The 12,565-nt window shown below is 47.4% G+C and overlaps 19 non-coding genes across 19 annotated transcripts; 14 read left to right on the top strand and 5 right to left on the bottom strand.

Annotated features, from left to right (window-relative positions):
* Nucleotides 1–696: 696 nt before the first annotated feature.
* Nucleotides 697–771, top strand: trnar-acg. The gene has a single exon. It is a non-coding gene; the product is annotated as a tRNA-Arg (tRNA).
* Nucleotides 772–1,047: 276 nt separating this feature from the next.
* trnae-uuc lies at nt 1,048–1,119 on the top strand. Its single transcript has one exon. It is a non-coding gene; the product is annotated as a tRNA-Glu (tRNA).
* A 125-nt stretch (nt 1,120–1,244) lies between these two features.
* Nucleotides 1,245–1,331, top strand: trnay-gua. Its single transcript is given in 2 exon segments — nt 1,245–1,281; nt 1,296–1,331. It is a non-coding gene; the product is annotated as a tRNA-Tyr (tRNA).
* A 3,699-nt stretch (nt 1,332–5,030) lies between these two features.
* Nucleotides 5,031–5,103, top strand: trnar-acg. Its single transcript has one exon. It is a non-coding gene; the product is annotated as a tRNA-Arg (tRNA).
* Nucleotides 5,104–5,575: 472 nt separating this feature from the next.
* On the top strand, nt 5,576–5,662 carry trnay-gua. Its single transcript is given in 2 exon segments — nt 5,576–5,612; nt 5,627–5,662. It is a non-coding gene; the product is annotated as a tRNA-Tyr (tRNA).
* Nucleotides 5,663–6,275: 613 nt separating this feature from the next.
* Nucleotides 6,276–6,347, bottom strand: trnae-cuc. Its single transcript has one exon. It is a non-coding gene; the product is annotated as a tRNA-Glu (tRNA).
* Nucleotides 6,348–6,589: 242 nt separating this feature from the next.
* On the top strand, nt 6,590–6,661 carry trnae-uuc. Its single transcript has one exon. It is a non-coding gene; the product is annotated as a tRNA-Glu (tRNA).
* Nucleotides 6,662–6,786: 125 nt separating this feature from the next.
* On the top strand, nt 6,787–6,873 carry trnay-gua. The gene is given in 2 exon segments: nt 6,787–6,823; nt 6,838–6,873. It is a non-coding gene; the product is annotated as a tRNA-Tyr (tRNA).
* A 612-nt stretch (nt 6,874–7,485) lies between these two features.
* Nucleotides 7,486–7,557, bottom strand: trnae-cuc. The gene has a single exon. It is a non-coding gene; the product is annotated as a tRNA-Glu (tRNA).
* Nucleotides 7,558–7,653: 96 nt separating this feature from the next.
* Nucleotides 7,654–7,726, top strand: trnar-acg. The gene has a single exon. It is a non-coding gene; the product is annotated as a tRNA-Arg (tRNA).
* Nucleotides 7,727–8,007: 281 nt separating this feature from the next.
* trnae-uuc lies at nt 8,008–8,079 on the top strand. Its single transcript has one exon. It is a non-coding gene; the product is annotated as a tRNA-Glu (tRNA).
* Nucleotides 8,080–8,204: 125 nt separating this feature from the next.
* On the top strand, nt 8,205–8,291 carry trnay-gua. The gene is given in 2 exon segments: nt 8,205–8,241; nt 8,256–8,291. It is a non-coding gene; the product is annotated as a tRNA-Tyr (tRNA).
* A 613-nt stretch (nt 8,292–8,904) lies between these two features.
* trnae-cuc lies at nt 8,905–8,976 on the bottom strand. Its single transcript has one exon. It is a non-coding gene; the product is annotated as a tRNA-Glu (tRNA).
* A 96-nt stretch (nt 8,977–9,072) lies between these two features.
* trnar-acg lies at nt 9,073–9,145 on the top strand. The gene has a single exon. It is a non-coding gene; the product is annotated as a tRNA-Arg (tRNA).
* A 281-nt stretch (nt 9,146–9,426) lies between these two features.
* On the top strand, nt 9,427–9,498 carry trnae-uuc. Its single transcript has one exon. It is a non-coding gene; the product is annotated as a tRNA-Glu (tRNA).
* A 794-nt stretch (nt 9,499–10,292) lies between these two features.
* On the bottom strand, nt 10,293–10,364 carry trnae-cuc. Its single transcript has one exon. It is a non-coding gene; the product is annotated as a tRNA-Glu (tRNA).
* Nucleotides 10,365–10,814: 450 nt separating this feature from the next.
* Nucleotides 10,815–10,886, top strand: trnae-uuc. Its single transcript has one exon. It is a non-coding gene; the product is annotated as a tRNA-Glu (tRNA).
* A 1,296-nt stretch (nt 10,887–12,182) lies between these two features.
* On the bottom strand, nt 12,183–12,254 carry trnae-cuc. The gene has a single exon. It is a non-coding gene; the product is annotated as a tRNA-Glu (tRNA).
* A 96-nt stretch (nt 12,255–12,350) lies between these two features.
* trnar-acg lies at nt 12,351–12,423 on the top strand. Its single transcript has one exon. It is a non-coding gene; the product is annotated as a tRNA-Arg (tRNA).
* Nucleotides 12,424–12,565: the final 142 nt, after the last annotated feature.

The raw sequence follows: 12,565 nt of genomic DNA, 5'->3' as shown, positions 1-12,565 counted from the left end.
TGTCCATGGTGGTGTTGATGTAATCCAGAACAGAGGAAGTGTAGTGGTCTATATCCGTGGAGAGAGCCACAGGTAGCCTGGGAAGCAAACATACTCCAGTCTGTGTGTTGAAACCTGTCCTGGAGTGTGGAGTCAGCCCCGCTGGCCAGACTTCTTTTTGATGGTCCTCACTGATGGCTTCACAATGTTGATGAGGGGAGTACTTGGGGTGAGGAACAAAGAAAGGTGATCCGATTGTCCTAGATGGGGAGGGGGTCACAGCTTAGGCTTCAGCCATGTTTGTGTATACATGGTCCAAAGTTCTGTTTCCTCTGGTGTGACAGAAAACGTTCTGTGAAATTTAGGAGTACTGCCTTCAAGTTAGAGTGATTAAAACTGGAGGAACAATAAATGAACAGCCTCCGGGTGAGCAGCCTGTTGTTCGGTGATGGCTGCATGAAGTTCATTCATGAGCAAGCTTGGCATCAACATCGGGTGGAATATAAGCAGCAGTTATGATGGTTGATGTGAACTCCGTGGCAGATAAAGCGGTCTACTCTTAACCATGAGAAACTCTAGGTTGGCTGAGCAGTGTCTCCAAGCGATAACAGAGTTTGTGCACCAAGCATTGTTAGTATAAATGCACAATCCCCGCCTCTGGTCTTACCGCGAGTCATAAAAACTCTGTCTGCCCGGACTGTCTGCCGTTCTGTCAGTGGGCCAGTGGCGCAATGGATAACGCGCGTCTGACTACGGATCAGAAGATTCTAGGTTCGACTCCTGGCTGGCTCGCTCTCTCTTTATTCCTTGCTGCCACCTGGGCGCAGAGAAAAACTTGTCAACTAAATCAAACTCAACTAATAATCCGCCACGTATAGTATTCAAACTGCATCTCCATTTCAGGATAATTTCTCAATTTGCCTCAATATCTGTTCTGCCATCAGTTTGGGTCTTCGGTAATTCTAGTCTTACTTCCTTTTAAAATCCCACAACAAAAGCTAAAGACTCTACGAAATCATGGGCCGCCACACGCATGGAAAATGGCCCAGAATCTACTCTTCAGTCTGTTCCCATATGGTCTAGCGGTGAGGATTCCTGGTTTTCACCCAGGCGGCCTGGGTTCGACTCCCGGTATGGGAAGGCTGTTTTGCTTTTTGCTTCCTTCGTCAAACTAGCAGTTGGTTCGCCAGAAGCTTCTTTTTCCCGGGGTCATTGGTCGAACTGCAGAAAGCTGAAAAAATGAGGTTCTGCTCACAGAGCGTGTGCCTTCGATAGCTCAGTTGGTAGAGCGGAGGACTGTAGCAAAGGAGGTTGTTATCCTTAGGTCGCTGGTTCAACTCCGGCTCGAAGGAGTTGTTTTTCGCCATGGCCGCCATTTGATTTTTGGGCGTGGCTTTTCCGAGCTTCCGTCACAGCTTGACCACAGGTTTTTTCTAAGGCACGAAGTGACTGTTTTGTCCTGGAGGAGACTATTATGAACAGCTCGTAGTATCTGTGTCTTCGGGTAATTGTAGCCTTGCTTACTTTTAAAATTCCACAACAAAAGACAAAAGACTTATTTTCCTGGGTCATTGGTCGAGCTGCTGAAAAAATGTGGCCCAGAATCCCGCCACACTCCTCCAACTGTTCCCATATGAATGCCTGTTTTTGACCTTTGGATACCATGGACGTTTTCCAGCTTAGTCTTTTCCCCTGGATTAGAAGATAGACAAATGCCTGTTTTTCCTGGAGATAGAGTTTACCTATCGATGCCATGGGTGTTTTCTAAGGCATCAAGAGGGTATTTGAAGTGACTGTTTTGTACTGGAGGAGACTAAAATGAACAGTTCGTAGTATCTGTTCTGCCATCACTCTGTGTCTTCGGGTGATTCTAGTCTTGCTATGGACTATGTGTCGTGTGACTTTGTGACTTGGCTCTTCCCAACTTCCGTCACAGCGTGACTATAGTCATATTCTAGTCTTGCTATGGACTATGTGTCGTGTGACTTTGTGACTTGGCTCTTCCCAACTTCCGTCACAGCGTGACTATAGATGGCCAAAAGAAGTTCCCTGACCAGGAATCGAACCGGGCCGCGTGGTGAGAGCGCCGAATCCTAACCACTAGACCACCAGGGATACGCTGACAGGTCAAGAACAAGCACAAAGCGATACAGGTCCCGTCACGTCCACAGCTGGAAACTCTGGTACAAGCACAATCAGCTCAAGATTAGATTAGATTCAACTTTATTGTCATTACACATGTACAAGTACAAGGTAACGAAATGCAGTTTAGGTCTAACCAGGAGTGCAATAAGCAGCAAGTGCAGGATATAGGTACAAATATAAATATAAATTACAAAGATAAATATGTACAAATTAAATTACAGATGAGAAGGGGAATTTACAGTGATTATGTGTAAACAATTTACAGATCGTTATGTACATAAGAAAGAGCAGGATATACAGGATATGTATAGACAATTTTACAAGAGTATGTACAGTGGATATGTACATACATTTACAAAGATATATACAGTGGAGTGCAATGAATGTTAACAGTGCATTTTTGTATTTTTGTTTTAATGGGGTGGGTGGGGCAGACATCAGTGGGGGGTAGAATTCAGTAGTGAGACAGCTCTGGTAAAAAAGCTGTTCCTCAGTCTACTTGTTCTAGTCCGAGGGAATCTGAATCGCCTGCCAGATGGCAGGAGGGAAAACAGTTTGTGGGCAGGGTGAGAGGAGTCTTTAAGAATACTGCAAGCTCAGCGCAAACAGTGTTTCTTCTGGATGTCCTCAATGGATGGAAGTGGAGTTCTGTGATGCGCTGGGCAGTTTTCACCACCCGCTGCAGTGCCTTACGCTCAGCAACAGAGCAGCTCCCATACCAGACTGTGACACAGTTTGTTAGGATGCTCTCTATTGTACAGCGATAGAAGTTCACCAGGATGGCTGAGGACAGCTGGTTCTTCTTAAGTTTCCTCAGAAAGAATAAACGCTGGTGAGCCTTCTTGACCAGGCTGGAGGTGTTGGTGGTCCAGGACAGATCTTCAGAGATGTGGGTTCCCAGGAACTTGATGCATGAGACAGGCTCCACAGCAATCCCATTAATGTGGATGGGATCATGTGTGCCTCTTCTCACCTTCCTGAAGTCCACAATGAGCTCCTTGGTTTTGGTGGTGTTAAGGAGCAGATTATTGTCTTTGCACCACGTGGCCAGATGCTGGACCTCTTCTCTGTAGGCAGTCTCATCGTTGTTGCTGATGAGAACGATCACCGTAGTGTCATCTGCAAACTTGATGATGGAGTTAGATCCAAACACAGGCCTGCAGTCGTGGGTGAAGAGGAGTAGAGGAAGGGGCTCAGCACACAGCCTTGTGGTACACCGGTGTTGAGAGTGATAGTGGTGGAGCGGATGTGGCCTGACCTAACATGCTGAGGTCTGTTGGTCAGGAAGTCCATAACCCAGTTGCACAGTGAGGTGTTAATGTCCAGATCTCTGAGTTTGGTGATTAACTTAGAGGGTATGACCGTGTTGAATGCTGAACTGAAGTCAACAAACAGCATCCGTGCGTAAGTGTTTTTATTGTCCAAGTGTGTGAGTACAGAGTGCAGTGCGATGGAGACTGCGTCCTCAGTGCTCCTATTGCCTTGGTAGGCAAACTGGTGGGGGTCCAGTGTGGAAGGCAGAGAGTCCTTCAGATGTGACAGGACTAGTCGCTCAAAGCACTTCATAACGATGGGTGTGAGTGCTACAGGGCGGTAGTCATTTAGGCACACTGGGCTTGAGATTTTCGGCACTGGCACAATGGAGGTGGATTTGAAGCATGTTGGTACAGCTGCTTGGGCAAGGGACATGTTGAAAATGTCCGCGAATACCCCAGCGAGCTGCTCTGCACATGCCCGTAGTATGCGCGTCCAGGGATACCGTCTGGTCCAGCAGCCTTGCGCGCGTTGATCCGGCTTAGTGCAGTGTAAACCTCTGAGGAGGTGAGTGTGATGGGTGGGTCGGTTAAGGGGGTGATCTTGGTGACCGTTTCATTATTATCCTCTCAAAGCGAGCATAAAAGTCATTAAGCTTGTCCAGAAAGAAGACATTTGGTGCTGTGGGGTGGAGTGGTTGGGCTTGTAATCACTGATGGCCTGGATGCCCCTGCCACATGCGTCGAGGGTCAGAGTTGGAAAAGTGCTCCTCTAACTTCAGCTTGTAGCAGTACTTGGCCTTTTGATGCCCCTCTTCAGATTTGCCCTGGAAGTGCTGTAGGCCTGTGCGTCACCTGATCTGAAGGCAGTGTTGCGTGCTTTCAACAGAAGGCGCACCTCCTTGTTCATCCATGGCTTCTGATTTGGGTATGTGGTGATCTGTTTCTGGGTAGTAACACTGTCTATGGTGGTGTTGATGTAATCCAGAACAGAGGAAGTGTAGTGGTCTATATCCGTGTGAGAGCCACAGGTAGCCTGGGAAGCAAACATACTCCAGTCTGTGTGTTGAAACCTGTCCTGGAGTGTGGAGTCAGCCCCGCTGGCCAGACTTTGATGGTCCTCACTGATGGCTTCACACGGTTGATGAGGGGGAGTACTTGGGGTGAGGAACAAAGAAAGGTGATCCGATTGTCCTAGATGGGGAGGGGGTCACAGCATAGGCTTCAGCCATGTTTGTGTATACATGGTCCAAAGTTCTGTTTCCTCTGGTGTGACAGAAAACGTTCTGGTGAAATTTAGGGAGTACTGCCTTCAAGTTAGAGTGATTAAAATCCCCCGCAACAATAAATGCAGCCTCCGGGTGAGCAGCCTGTTGTTTAATGATGGCTGCATGAAGTTCATTCATAGCAAGCTTGGCATCAGCATCGGGTGGAATATAAGCAGCAGTTATGATGGTTGATGTGAACTCCCGTGGCAGATAAAACGGTCTACTCTTAACCATGAGAAACTCTAGGTTGGCTGAGCAGTGTCTCCCAACGATAACAGAGTTTGTGCACCAAGCATTGTTAGTATAAATGCACAATCCCCCGCCTCTGGTCTTACCGGAGTCATCCGCCGTTCTGTCTGCCCGGACTGTCTGCCGTTCTGTCAGTGGGCCAGTGGCGCAATGGATAACGCGTCTGACTACGGATCAGAAGATTCTAGGTTCGACTCCTGGCTGGCTCGCTCTCTCTTTATTCCTTGCTGCCACCTGGGCGCAGAGAAAAACTTGTCAACTAAAAATCAAACTCAACTAATAATCCGCCACGTATAGTATTCAAACTGCATCTCCATTTCAGGGATAATTTCTCAATTTGCCTCAATATCTGTTCTGCCATCAGTTTGGGTCTTGGGTAATTCTAGTCTTACTTCCTTTTAAAATCCCACAACAAAAGCTAAAGACCTCTCACGAAATCATGGGCGGCCACACGCATGGAAAATGGCCCAGAATCTACTCTTCAGTCTGTTCCCATATGGTCTAGCGGTGAGGATTCCTGGTTTTCACCCAGGCGGCCGGGTTCGACTCGGTATGGGAAGGCTGTTTTGCTTTTTGCTTCCTTCGTCAAACTAGCAGTTGGTTCGCCAGAAGCTTCTTTTCCGGGTCATTGGTCGAACTGCAGAAAGCTGAAAAAATGAGGTTCTGCTCACAGAGCGTGTGCCTTCGATAGCTCAGTTGGTAGAGCGGAGGACTGTAGCAAAGGAGGTTGTTATCCTTAGGTCGCTGGTTCAACTCCGGCTCGAAGGAGTTGTTTTTCGCCATGGCCGCCATTTGATTTTTGGGCGTGGCTTTTCCGAGCTTCCGTCACAGCTTGACCACAGGTTTTTTCTAAGGCACGAAGTGACTGTTTTGTCCTGGAGGAGACTATTATGAACAGCTCGTAGTATCTGTGTCTTCGGGTAATTGTAGCCTTGCTTACTTTTAAAATTCCACAACAAAAGACAAAAGACTTATTTTCCCTGGGTCATTGGTCGAGCTGCTGAAAAAATGTGGCCCAGAATCCCGCCACACTCCTCCAACTGTTCCCATATGAATGCCTGTTTTTGACCTTTGGATACCATGGACGTTTTTCCAGCTTAGTCTTTTCCCCCTGGATTAGAAGATAGACAAATGCCTGTTTTTCCTGGAGATAGAGTTTACCTATCGATGCCATGGGTGTTTTCTAAGGCATCAAGAGGGTATTTGAAGTGACTGTTTTGTACTGGAGGAGACTAAAATGAACAGTTCAGTAGTATCTGTTCTGCCATCACTCTGTGTCTTCGGGTGATTCTAGTCTTGCTATGGACTATGTGTCGTGTGACTTTGTGACTTGGCTCTTCCCAACTTCCGTCACAGCGTGACTATAGATGGCCAAAAGAAGTTCCCTGACCGGGAATCGAACCCGGGCCGCAGCGGTGAGAGCGCCGAATCCTAACCACTAGACCACCAGGGATACGCTGATAGGTCAAGAACAAGCACAAAGTGATACAGGTCCCCGTCACGTCCACAGCTGAAAACTCTGGTACAAGCACAATCAGCTCAAGTCAGTGGGCCAAAGGCGCAATGGATAACCTGGGCGCGCTTGCACAACAAAAGCTAAAGACTCTCTACGAAATCAATTTGCCTCAATATCTGGCGGGTAATTCTAGCGGCCACACGCATGGAAAATGGCCCAGAATCTACTCTTCATTCTGTTCCCATATGGTCTAGCGGTGAGGATTCCTGGTTTTCACCCAGGCGGCCTGGGTTCGACTCCCGGTATGTGAAGGCTGTTTTGCTTTTTGCTTCCTTCGTCAAACTAGCAGTTGGTTCGCCAGAAGCTTCTTTTTCCCGGGGTCATTGGTCGAACTGCAGAAAGCTGAAAAAATGAGGTTCTGCTCACATGCCGTGTGCCTTCGATAGCTCAGTTGGTAGAGCGGAGGACTGTAGCAAAGGAGGTTGTTATCCTTAGGTCGCTGGTCCGACTCCGGCTCGAAGGAGTTGTTTTTCGCCATGGCCGCCATTTGATTTTTGGGCGTGGCTTTTCCGAGCTTCCGTCACAGCGTGACCACAGGTTTTTTCTAAGGCACGAAGTGACTGTTTTGTCCTGGAGGAGACTATTATGAACAGCTCGTAGTATCTGTGTCTTGGGTAATTCTAGCCTTGCTTACTTTTAAAATTCCACAACAAAAGACAAAAGACTTCTTTTCCCTGGGTCATTGGTCGAGCTGCTGAAAAAATGTGGCCCAGAATCCCGCCACACTCCTCCAACTGTTCCCATATGAATGCCTGTTTTTGACCTTTGGATACCATGGACGTTTTTCCAGCTTAGTCTTTTCCCCCTGGATTAGAAGATAGACAAATGCCTGTTTTTCCTGGAGATAGAGTTTACCTAGCGATGCCATGGGTGTTTTCTAAGGCATCAAGTGGGTATTTGAAGTGACTGTTTTGTACTGGAGGAGACTAAAAATGAACAGTTCGTAGTATCTGTTCTGCCATCACTCTGTGTCTTCGGGTGATTCTAGTCTTGCTATGGACTATGTGTCGTGTGACTTTGTGAATTGGCTATTCCCAACTTCCGTCACAGCGTGACTATAGATGGCCAAAAGAAGTTCCCTGACCGGGAATCGAACCCGGGCCGCGGCGGTGAGAGCGCCGAATCCTAACCACTAGACCACCAGGGATACGCTGATAGGTCAAGAACAAGCACAAAGCGATACAGGTCCCCGTCACGTCCACAGCTGGAAACTCTGGTACAAGCACAATCAGCTCAAGTCAGTGGGCTAGTGGCGCAATGGATAACGCGTCTGACTACGGATCAGAAGATTCTAGGTTCGACTCCTGGCTGGCTCGCTCTCTCTTTATTCCTTGCTGCCACCTGGGTGCAGAGAAAAACTTGTCAACTAAATCAAACTCAACTAATAATCCGCCACGTATAGTATTCAAACTGCATCTCCATTTCAGGGATAATTTCTCAATTTGCCTCAATATCTGTTCTGCCATCAGTTTGGGTCTTCGGGTAATTCTAGTCTTACTTCCTTTTAAAATCCCACAACAAAAGCTAAAGACCTCTACGAAATCCGCGGGCCGGCCACACGCATGGAAAATGGCCCAGAATCTACTCTTCAGTCTGTTCCCATATGGTCTAGCGGTGAGGATTCCTGGTTTTCACCCAGGCGGCCCGGGTTCGACTCCCGGTATGGGAAGGCTGTTTTGCTTTTTGCTTCCTTCGTCAAACTAGCAGTTGGTTCGCCAGAAGCTTCTTTTTCCCGGGTTCATTGGTCGAACTGCAGAAAGCTGAAAAAATTAGGTTCTGTTCACACGACGTGTGCCTTTGATAGCTCAGTTGGTAGAGCGGAGGACTGTAGCAAAGGAGGTTGTTATCCTTAGGTCGCTGGTTCGACTCCGGCTCGAAGGAGTTGTTTTTCGCCATGGCCGCCATTTGATTTTTGGGCGTGGCTTTTCCGAGCTTCCGTCACAGCGTGACCACAGGTTTTTTCTAAGGCACGAAGTGACTGTTTTGTCCTGGAGGAGACTATTATGAACAGCTCGTAGTATCTGTGTCTTTGGGTAATTCTAGCCTTGCTTACTTTTTAAAATTCCACAACAAAAGACAAAAGACTTCTTTTCCCTGGGTCATTGGTCGAGCTGCTGAAAAATGTGGCCCAGAATCCCGCCACACTCCTCCAACTGTTCCCATATGAATGCCTGTTTTTGACCTTTGGATACCATGGACGTTTTTCCAGCTTAGTCTTTTCCCCCTGGATTAGAAGATAGACAAATGCCTGTTTTTCCTGGAGATAGAGTTTACCTAGCGATGCCATGGGTGTTTTCTAAGGCATCAAGTGGGTATTTGAAGTGACTGTTTTGTACTGGAGGAGACTAAAAATGAACAGTTCGTAGTATCTGTTCTGCCATCACTCTGTGTCTTCGGGTGATTCTAGTCTTGCTATGGACTATGTGTCGTGTGACTTTGTGACTTGGCTCTTCCCAACTTCCGTCACAGCGTGACTATAGATGGCCAAAAGAAGTTCCCTGACCAGGAATCGAACCCGGGCCGCGGTGGTGAGAGCGCCGAATCCTAACCACTAGACCACCAGGGACACGCTGACAGGTCAAGAACAAGCACAAAGCGATACAGGTCCCCGTCACGTCCACAGCTGGAAACTCTGGTACAAGCACAATCAGCTCAAGTCAGTGGGCCAGTGGCGCAATGGATAACGCGTCTGACTACGGATCAGAAGATTCTAGGTTTGACTCCTGGCTGGCTCGCTCTCTCTGTATTCCTTGCTGCCACCTTGGCGCAGAGAAAAACTTGTCAACTAAATCAAACTCAACTAATAATCCGCCACGTATAGTATTCAAACTGCATCTCCATTTCAGGGATAATTTCTCAATTTGCCTCAATATCTGTTCTGCCATCAGTTTGGGTCTTCGGGTAATTCTAGTCTTACTTCCTTTTAAATTCACACAACAAAAGCTAAAGACCTCTACGAAATCCGCGGGCCGGCCACACGCATGGAAAATGGCCCAGAATCTACTCTTCAGTCTCTTCCCATATGGTCTAGCGGTGAGGATTCCTGGTTTTCACCCAGGTGGCCCGGGTTTGACTCCCGGTATGGGAAGGCTGTTTTGCGTTTTGCTTCCTTCGTCAAACTAGCAGTTGGTTCGCCAGAAGCTTCTTTTTACCGGGGTCATTGGTCGAACTGCAGAAAGCTGAAAAAATGAGGTTCTGCTCACACGCCGTGTGCCTTCGATAGCTCAGTTGGTAGAGCGGAGGACTGTAGCAAAGGAGGTTGTTATCCTTGTTGTTTTTCGCCATGGCCGCCATTTGATTTTTGGGCGTGGCTTTTCCGAGCTTCCGTCACAGCGTGACCACAGGTTTTTTCTAAGGCACGAAGTGACTGTTTTGTCCTGGAGGAGACTATTATGAACAGCTCGTAGTATCTGTGTCTTCGGGTAATTCTAGCCTTGCTTACTTTTAAAATTCCACAACAAAAGACAAAAGACTTCTTTTCCCTGGGTCATTGGTCGAGCTGCTGAAAAAATGTGGCCCAGAATCCTGCCACACTCCTCCAACTGTTCCCATATGAATGCCTGTTTTTGACCTTTGGATACCATGGACGTTTTTCCAGCTTAGTCTTTTCCCCTGGATTAGAAGATAGACAAATGCCTGTTTTTCCTGGAGATAGAGTTTACCTATCGATGCCATGGGTGTTTTCTAAGGCATCAAGTGGGTATTTGAAGTGACTGTTTTGTACTGGAGGAGACTAAAAATGAACAGTTCGTAGTATCTGTTCTGCCATCACTCTGTGTCTTCGGGTGATTCTAGTCTTGCTATGGACTATGTGTCGTGTGACTTTGTAACTTGGCTCTTCCCAACTTCCGTCACAGCGTGACTAAAGATGGCCAAAAGAAGTTCCCTGACCGGGAATCGAAACCAGGCCGCAGCGGTGAGAGCGCCGAATCCTAACCACTAGACCACCAGGGATACGCTGATAGGTCAAGAACAAGCACAAAGCGATACAGGTCCCCGTCACGTCCACAGCTGAAAACTCTGGTACAAGCACAATCAGCTCAAGTCAGTGGGCCAGTGGCGCAATGGATAACGCGTCTGACTACGGATCAGAAGATTCTAGGTTTGACTTCTGGCTGGCTCGCTCTCTCTTTATTCCTTGCTGCCACCTGGGCGCAGAGAAAAACTTGTCAACTAAATCAAACTCAACTAATAATCCGCCACGTATAGTATTCAAACTGCATCTCCATTTCAGGGATAATTTCTCAATTTGCCTCAATATCTGTTCTGCCATCAGTTTGGGTCTTCGGGTAATTCTAGTCTTACTTCCTTTTAAAATCCCACAACAAAAGCTAAAGACCTCTACGAAATCCAGCGGGCCGCCACACGCATGGAAAATGGCCCAGAATCTACTCTTCAGTCTGTTCCCATATGGTCTAGCGGTGAGGATTCCTGGTTTTCACCCAGGCGGCCCGGGTTCGACTCCCGGTATGGGAAGGCTGTTTTGCTTTTTGCTTCCTTCGTCAAACTAGCAGTTGGTTCGCCAGAAGCTTCTTTTTCCCGGGGTCATTGGTCGAACTGCAGAAAGCTGAAAAAATGAGGTTCTGCTCACACGCCGCGTGTGCCTTCTCGATAGCTCAGTTGGTAGAGCGGAGGACTGTAGCAAAGGAGGTTGTTATCCTTGTTGTTTTTCGCCATGGCCGCCATTTGATTTTTGGGCGTGGCTTTTCCACAGGTTTTTTCTAAGGCACGAAGTGACTGTTTTGTCCTGGAGGAGACTATTATGAACAGCTCGTAGTATCTGTGTCTGGGTAATTCTAGCCTTGCTTACTTTTAAAATTCCACAACAAAAGACAAAAGACTTCTTTTCCTGGGTCATTGGTCGAGCTGCTGAAAAATGTGGCCCAGAATCCCGCCACACTCCTCCAACTGTTCCCATATGAATGCCTGTTTTTGACCTTTGGATACCATGGACGTTTTTCCAGCTTAGTCTTTTCCCCCTGGATTAGAAGATAGACAAATGCCTGTTTTTCCTGGAGATAGAGTTTACCTATCGATGCCATGGGTGTTTTCTAAGGCATCAAGTGGGTATTTGAAGTGACTGTTTTGTACTGGAGGAGACTAAAAATGAACAGTTCGTAGTATCTGTTCTGCCATCACTCTGTGTCTTCGGGTGATTCTAGTCTTGCTATGGATGTGTCGTGTGACTTTGTGACTTGGCTCTTCCCAACTTCCGTCACAGCGTGACCACAGGTTTTTTCTAAGGCACGAAGTGACTGTTTTGTCCTGGAGGAGACTATTATGAACAGCTCGGTAGTATCTGTGTCTTCGGGTAATTCTAGCCTTGCTTACTTTTAAAATTCCACAACAAAAGACAAAAGACTTCTTTTCCCTGGGTCATTGGTCGAGCTGCTGAAAAAATGTGGCCCAGAATCCCGCCACACTCCTCCAACTGTTCCCATATGAATGCCTGTTTTTGACCTTTGGATACCATGGACGTTTTTCCAGCTTAGTCTTTTCCCCCTGGATTAGAAGATAGACAAATGCCTGTTTTTCCTGGAGATAGAGTTTACCTATCGATGCCATGGGTGTTTTCTAAGGCATCAAGTGGGTATTTGAAGTGACTGTTTTGTACTGGAGGAGACTAAAAATGAACAGTTCGTAGTATCTGTTCTGCCATCACTCTGTGTCTTCGGGTGATTCTAGTCTTGCTATGGACTATGTGTCGTGTGACTTTGTGACTTGGCTCTTCCCAACTTCCGTCACAGCGTGACTATAGATGGCCAAAAGAAGTTCCCTGACCGGGAATCGAACCCGGGCCGCGGCGGTGAGAGCGCCGAATCCTAACCACTAGACCACCAGGGATATGCTGATAGGTCAAAAACAAGCACAAAGCGATACAGGTCCCCGTCACGTCCACAGCTGAAAACTCTGGTACAAGCACAATTAGCTCAAGTCAGTGGGCCAGTGGCGCAATGGATAACGCGTCTGACTACGGATCAGAAGATTCTAGGTTCGACTCCTGGCTGGCTTGCTCTCTCTTTATTCCTTGCTGCCACCTGGGCGCAGAGAAAAACTTGTCAACTAAATCAAACTCAACTAATAATCCGCCACGTATACTATTCAAACTGCATCTCCATTTCAGGGATAATTTCTCAATTTGCCTCAATATCTGT

The sequence above is a fragment of the Puntigrus tetrazona genome, chromosome 4 (genome assembly GCF_018831695.1).
Source record: "Puntigrus tetrazona isolate hp1 chromosome 4, ASM1883169v1, whole genome shotgun sequence".
NCBI lineage: Eukaryota > Metazoa > Chordata > Actinopteri > Cypriniformes > Cyprinidae > Puntigrus > Puntigrus tetrazona.
Note: the sequence above shows the minus strand (reverse complement) of the source record. Positions and strands in the feature narration are given on the sequence as shown.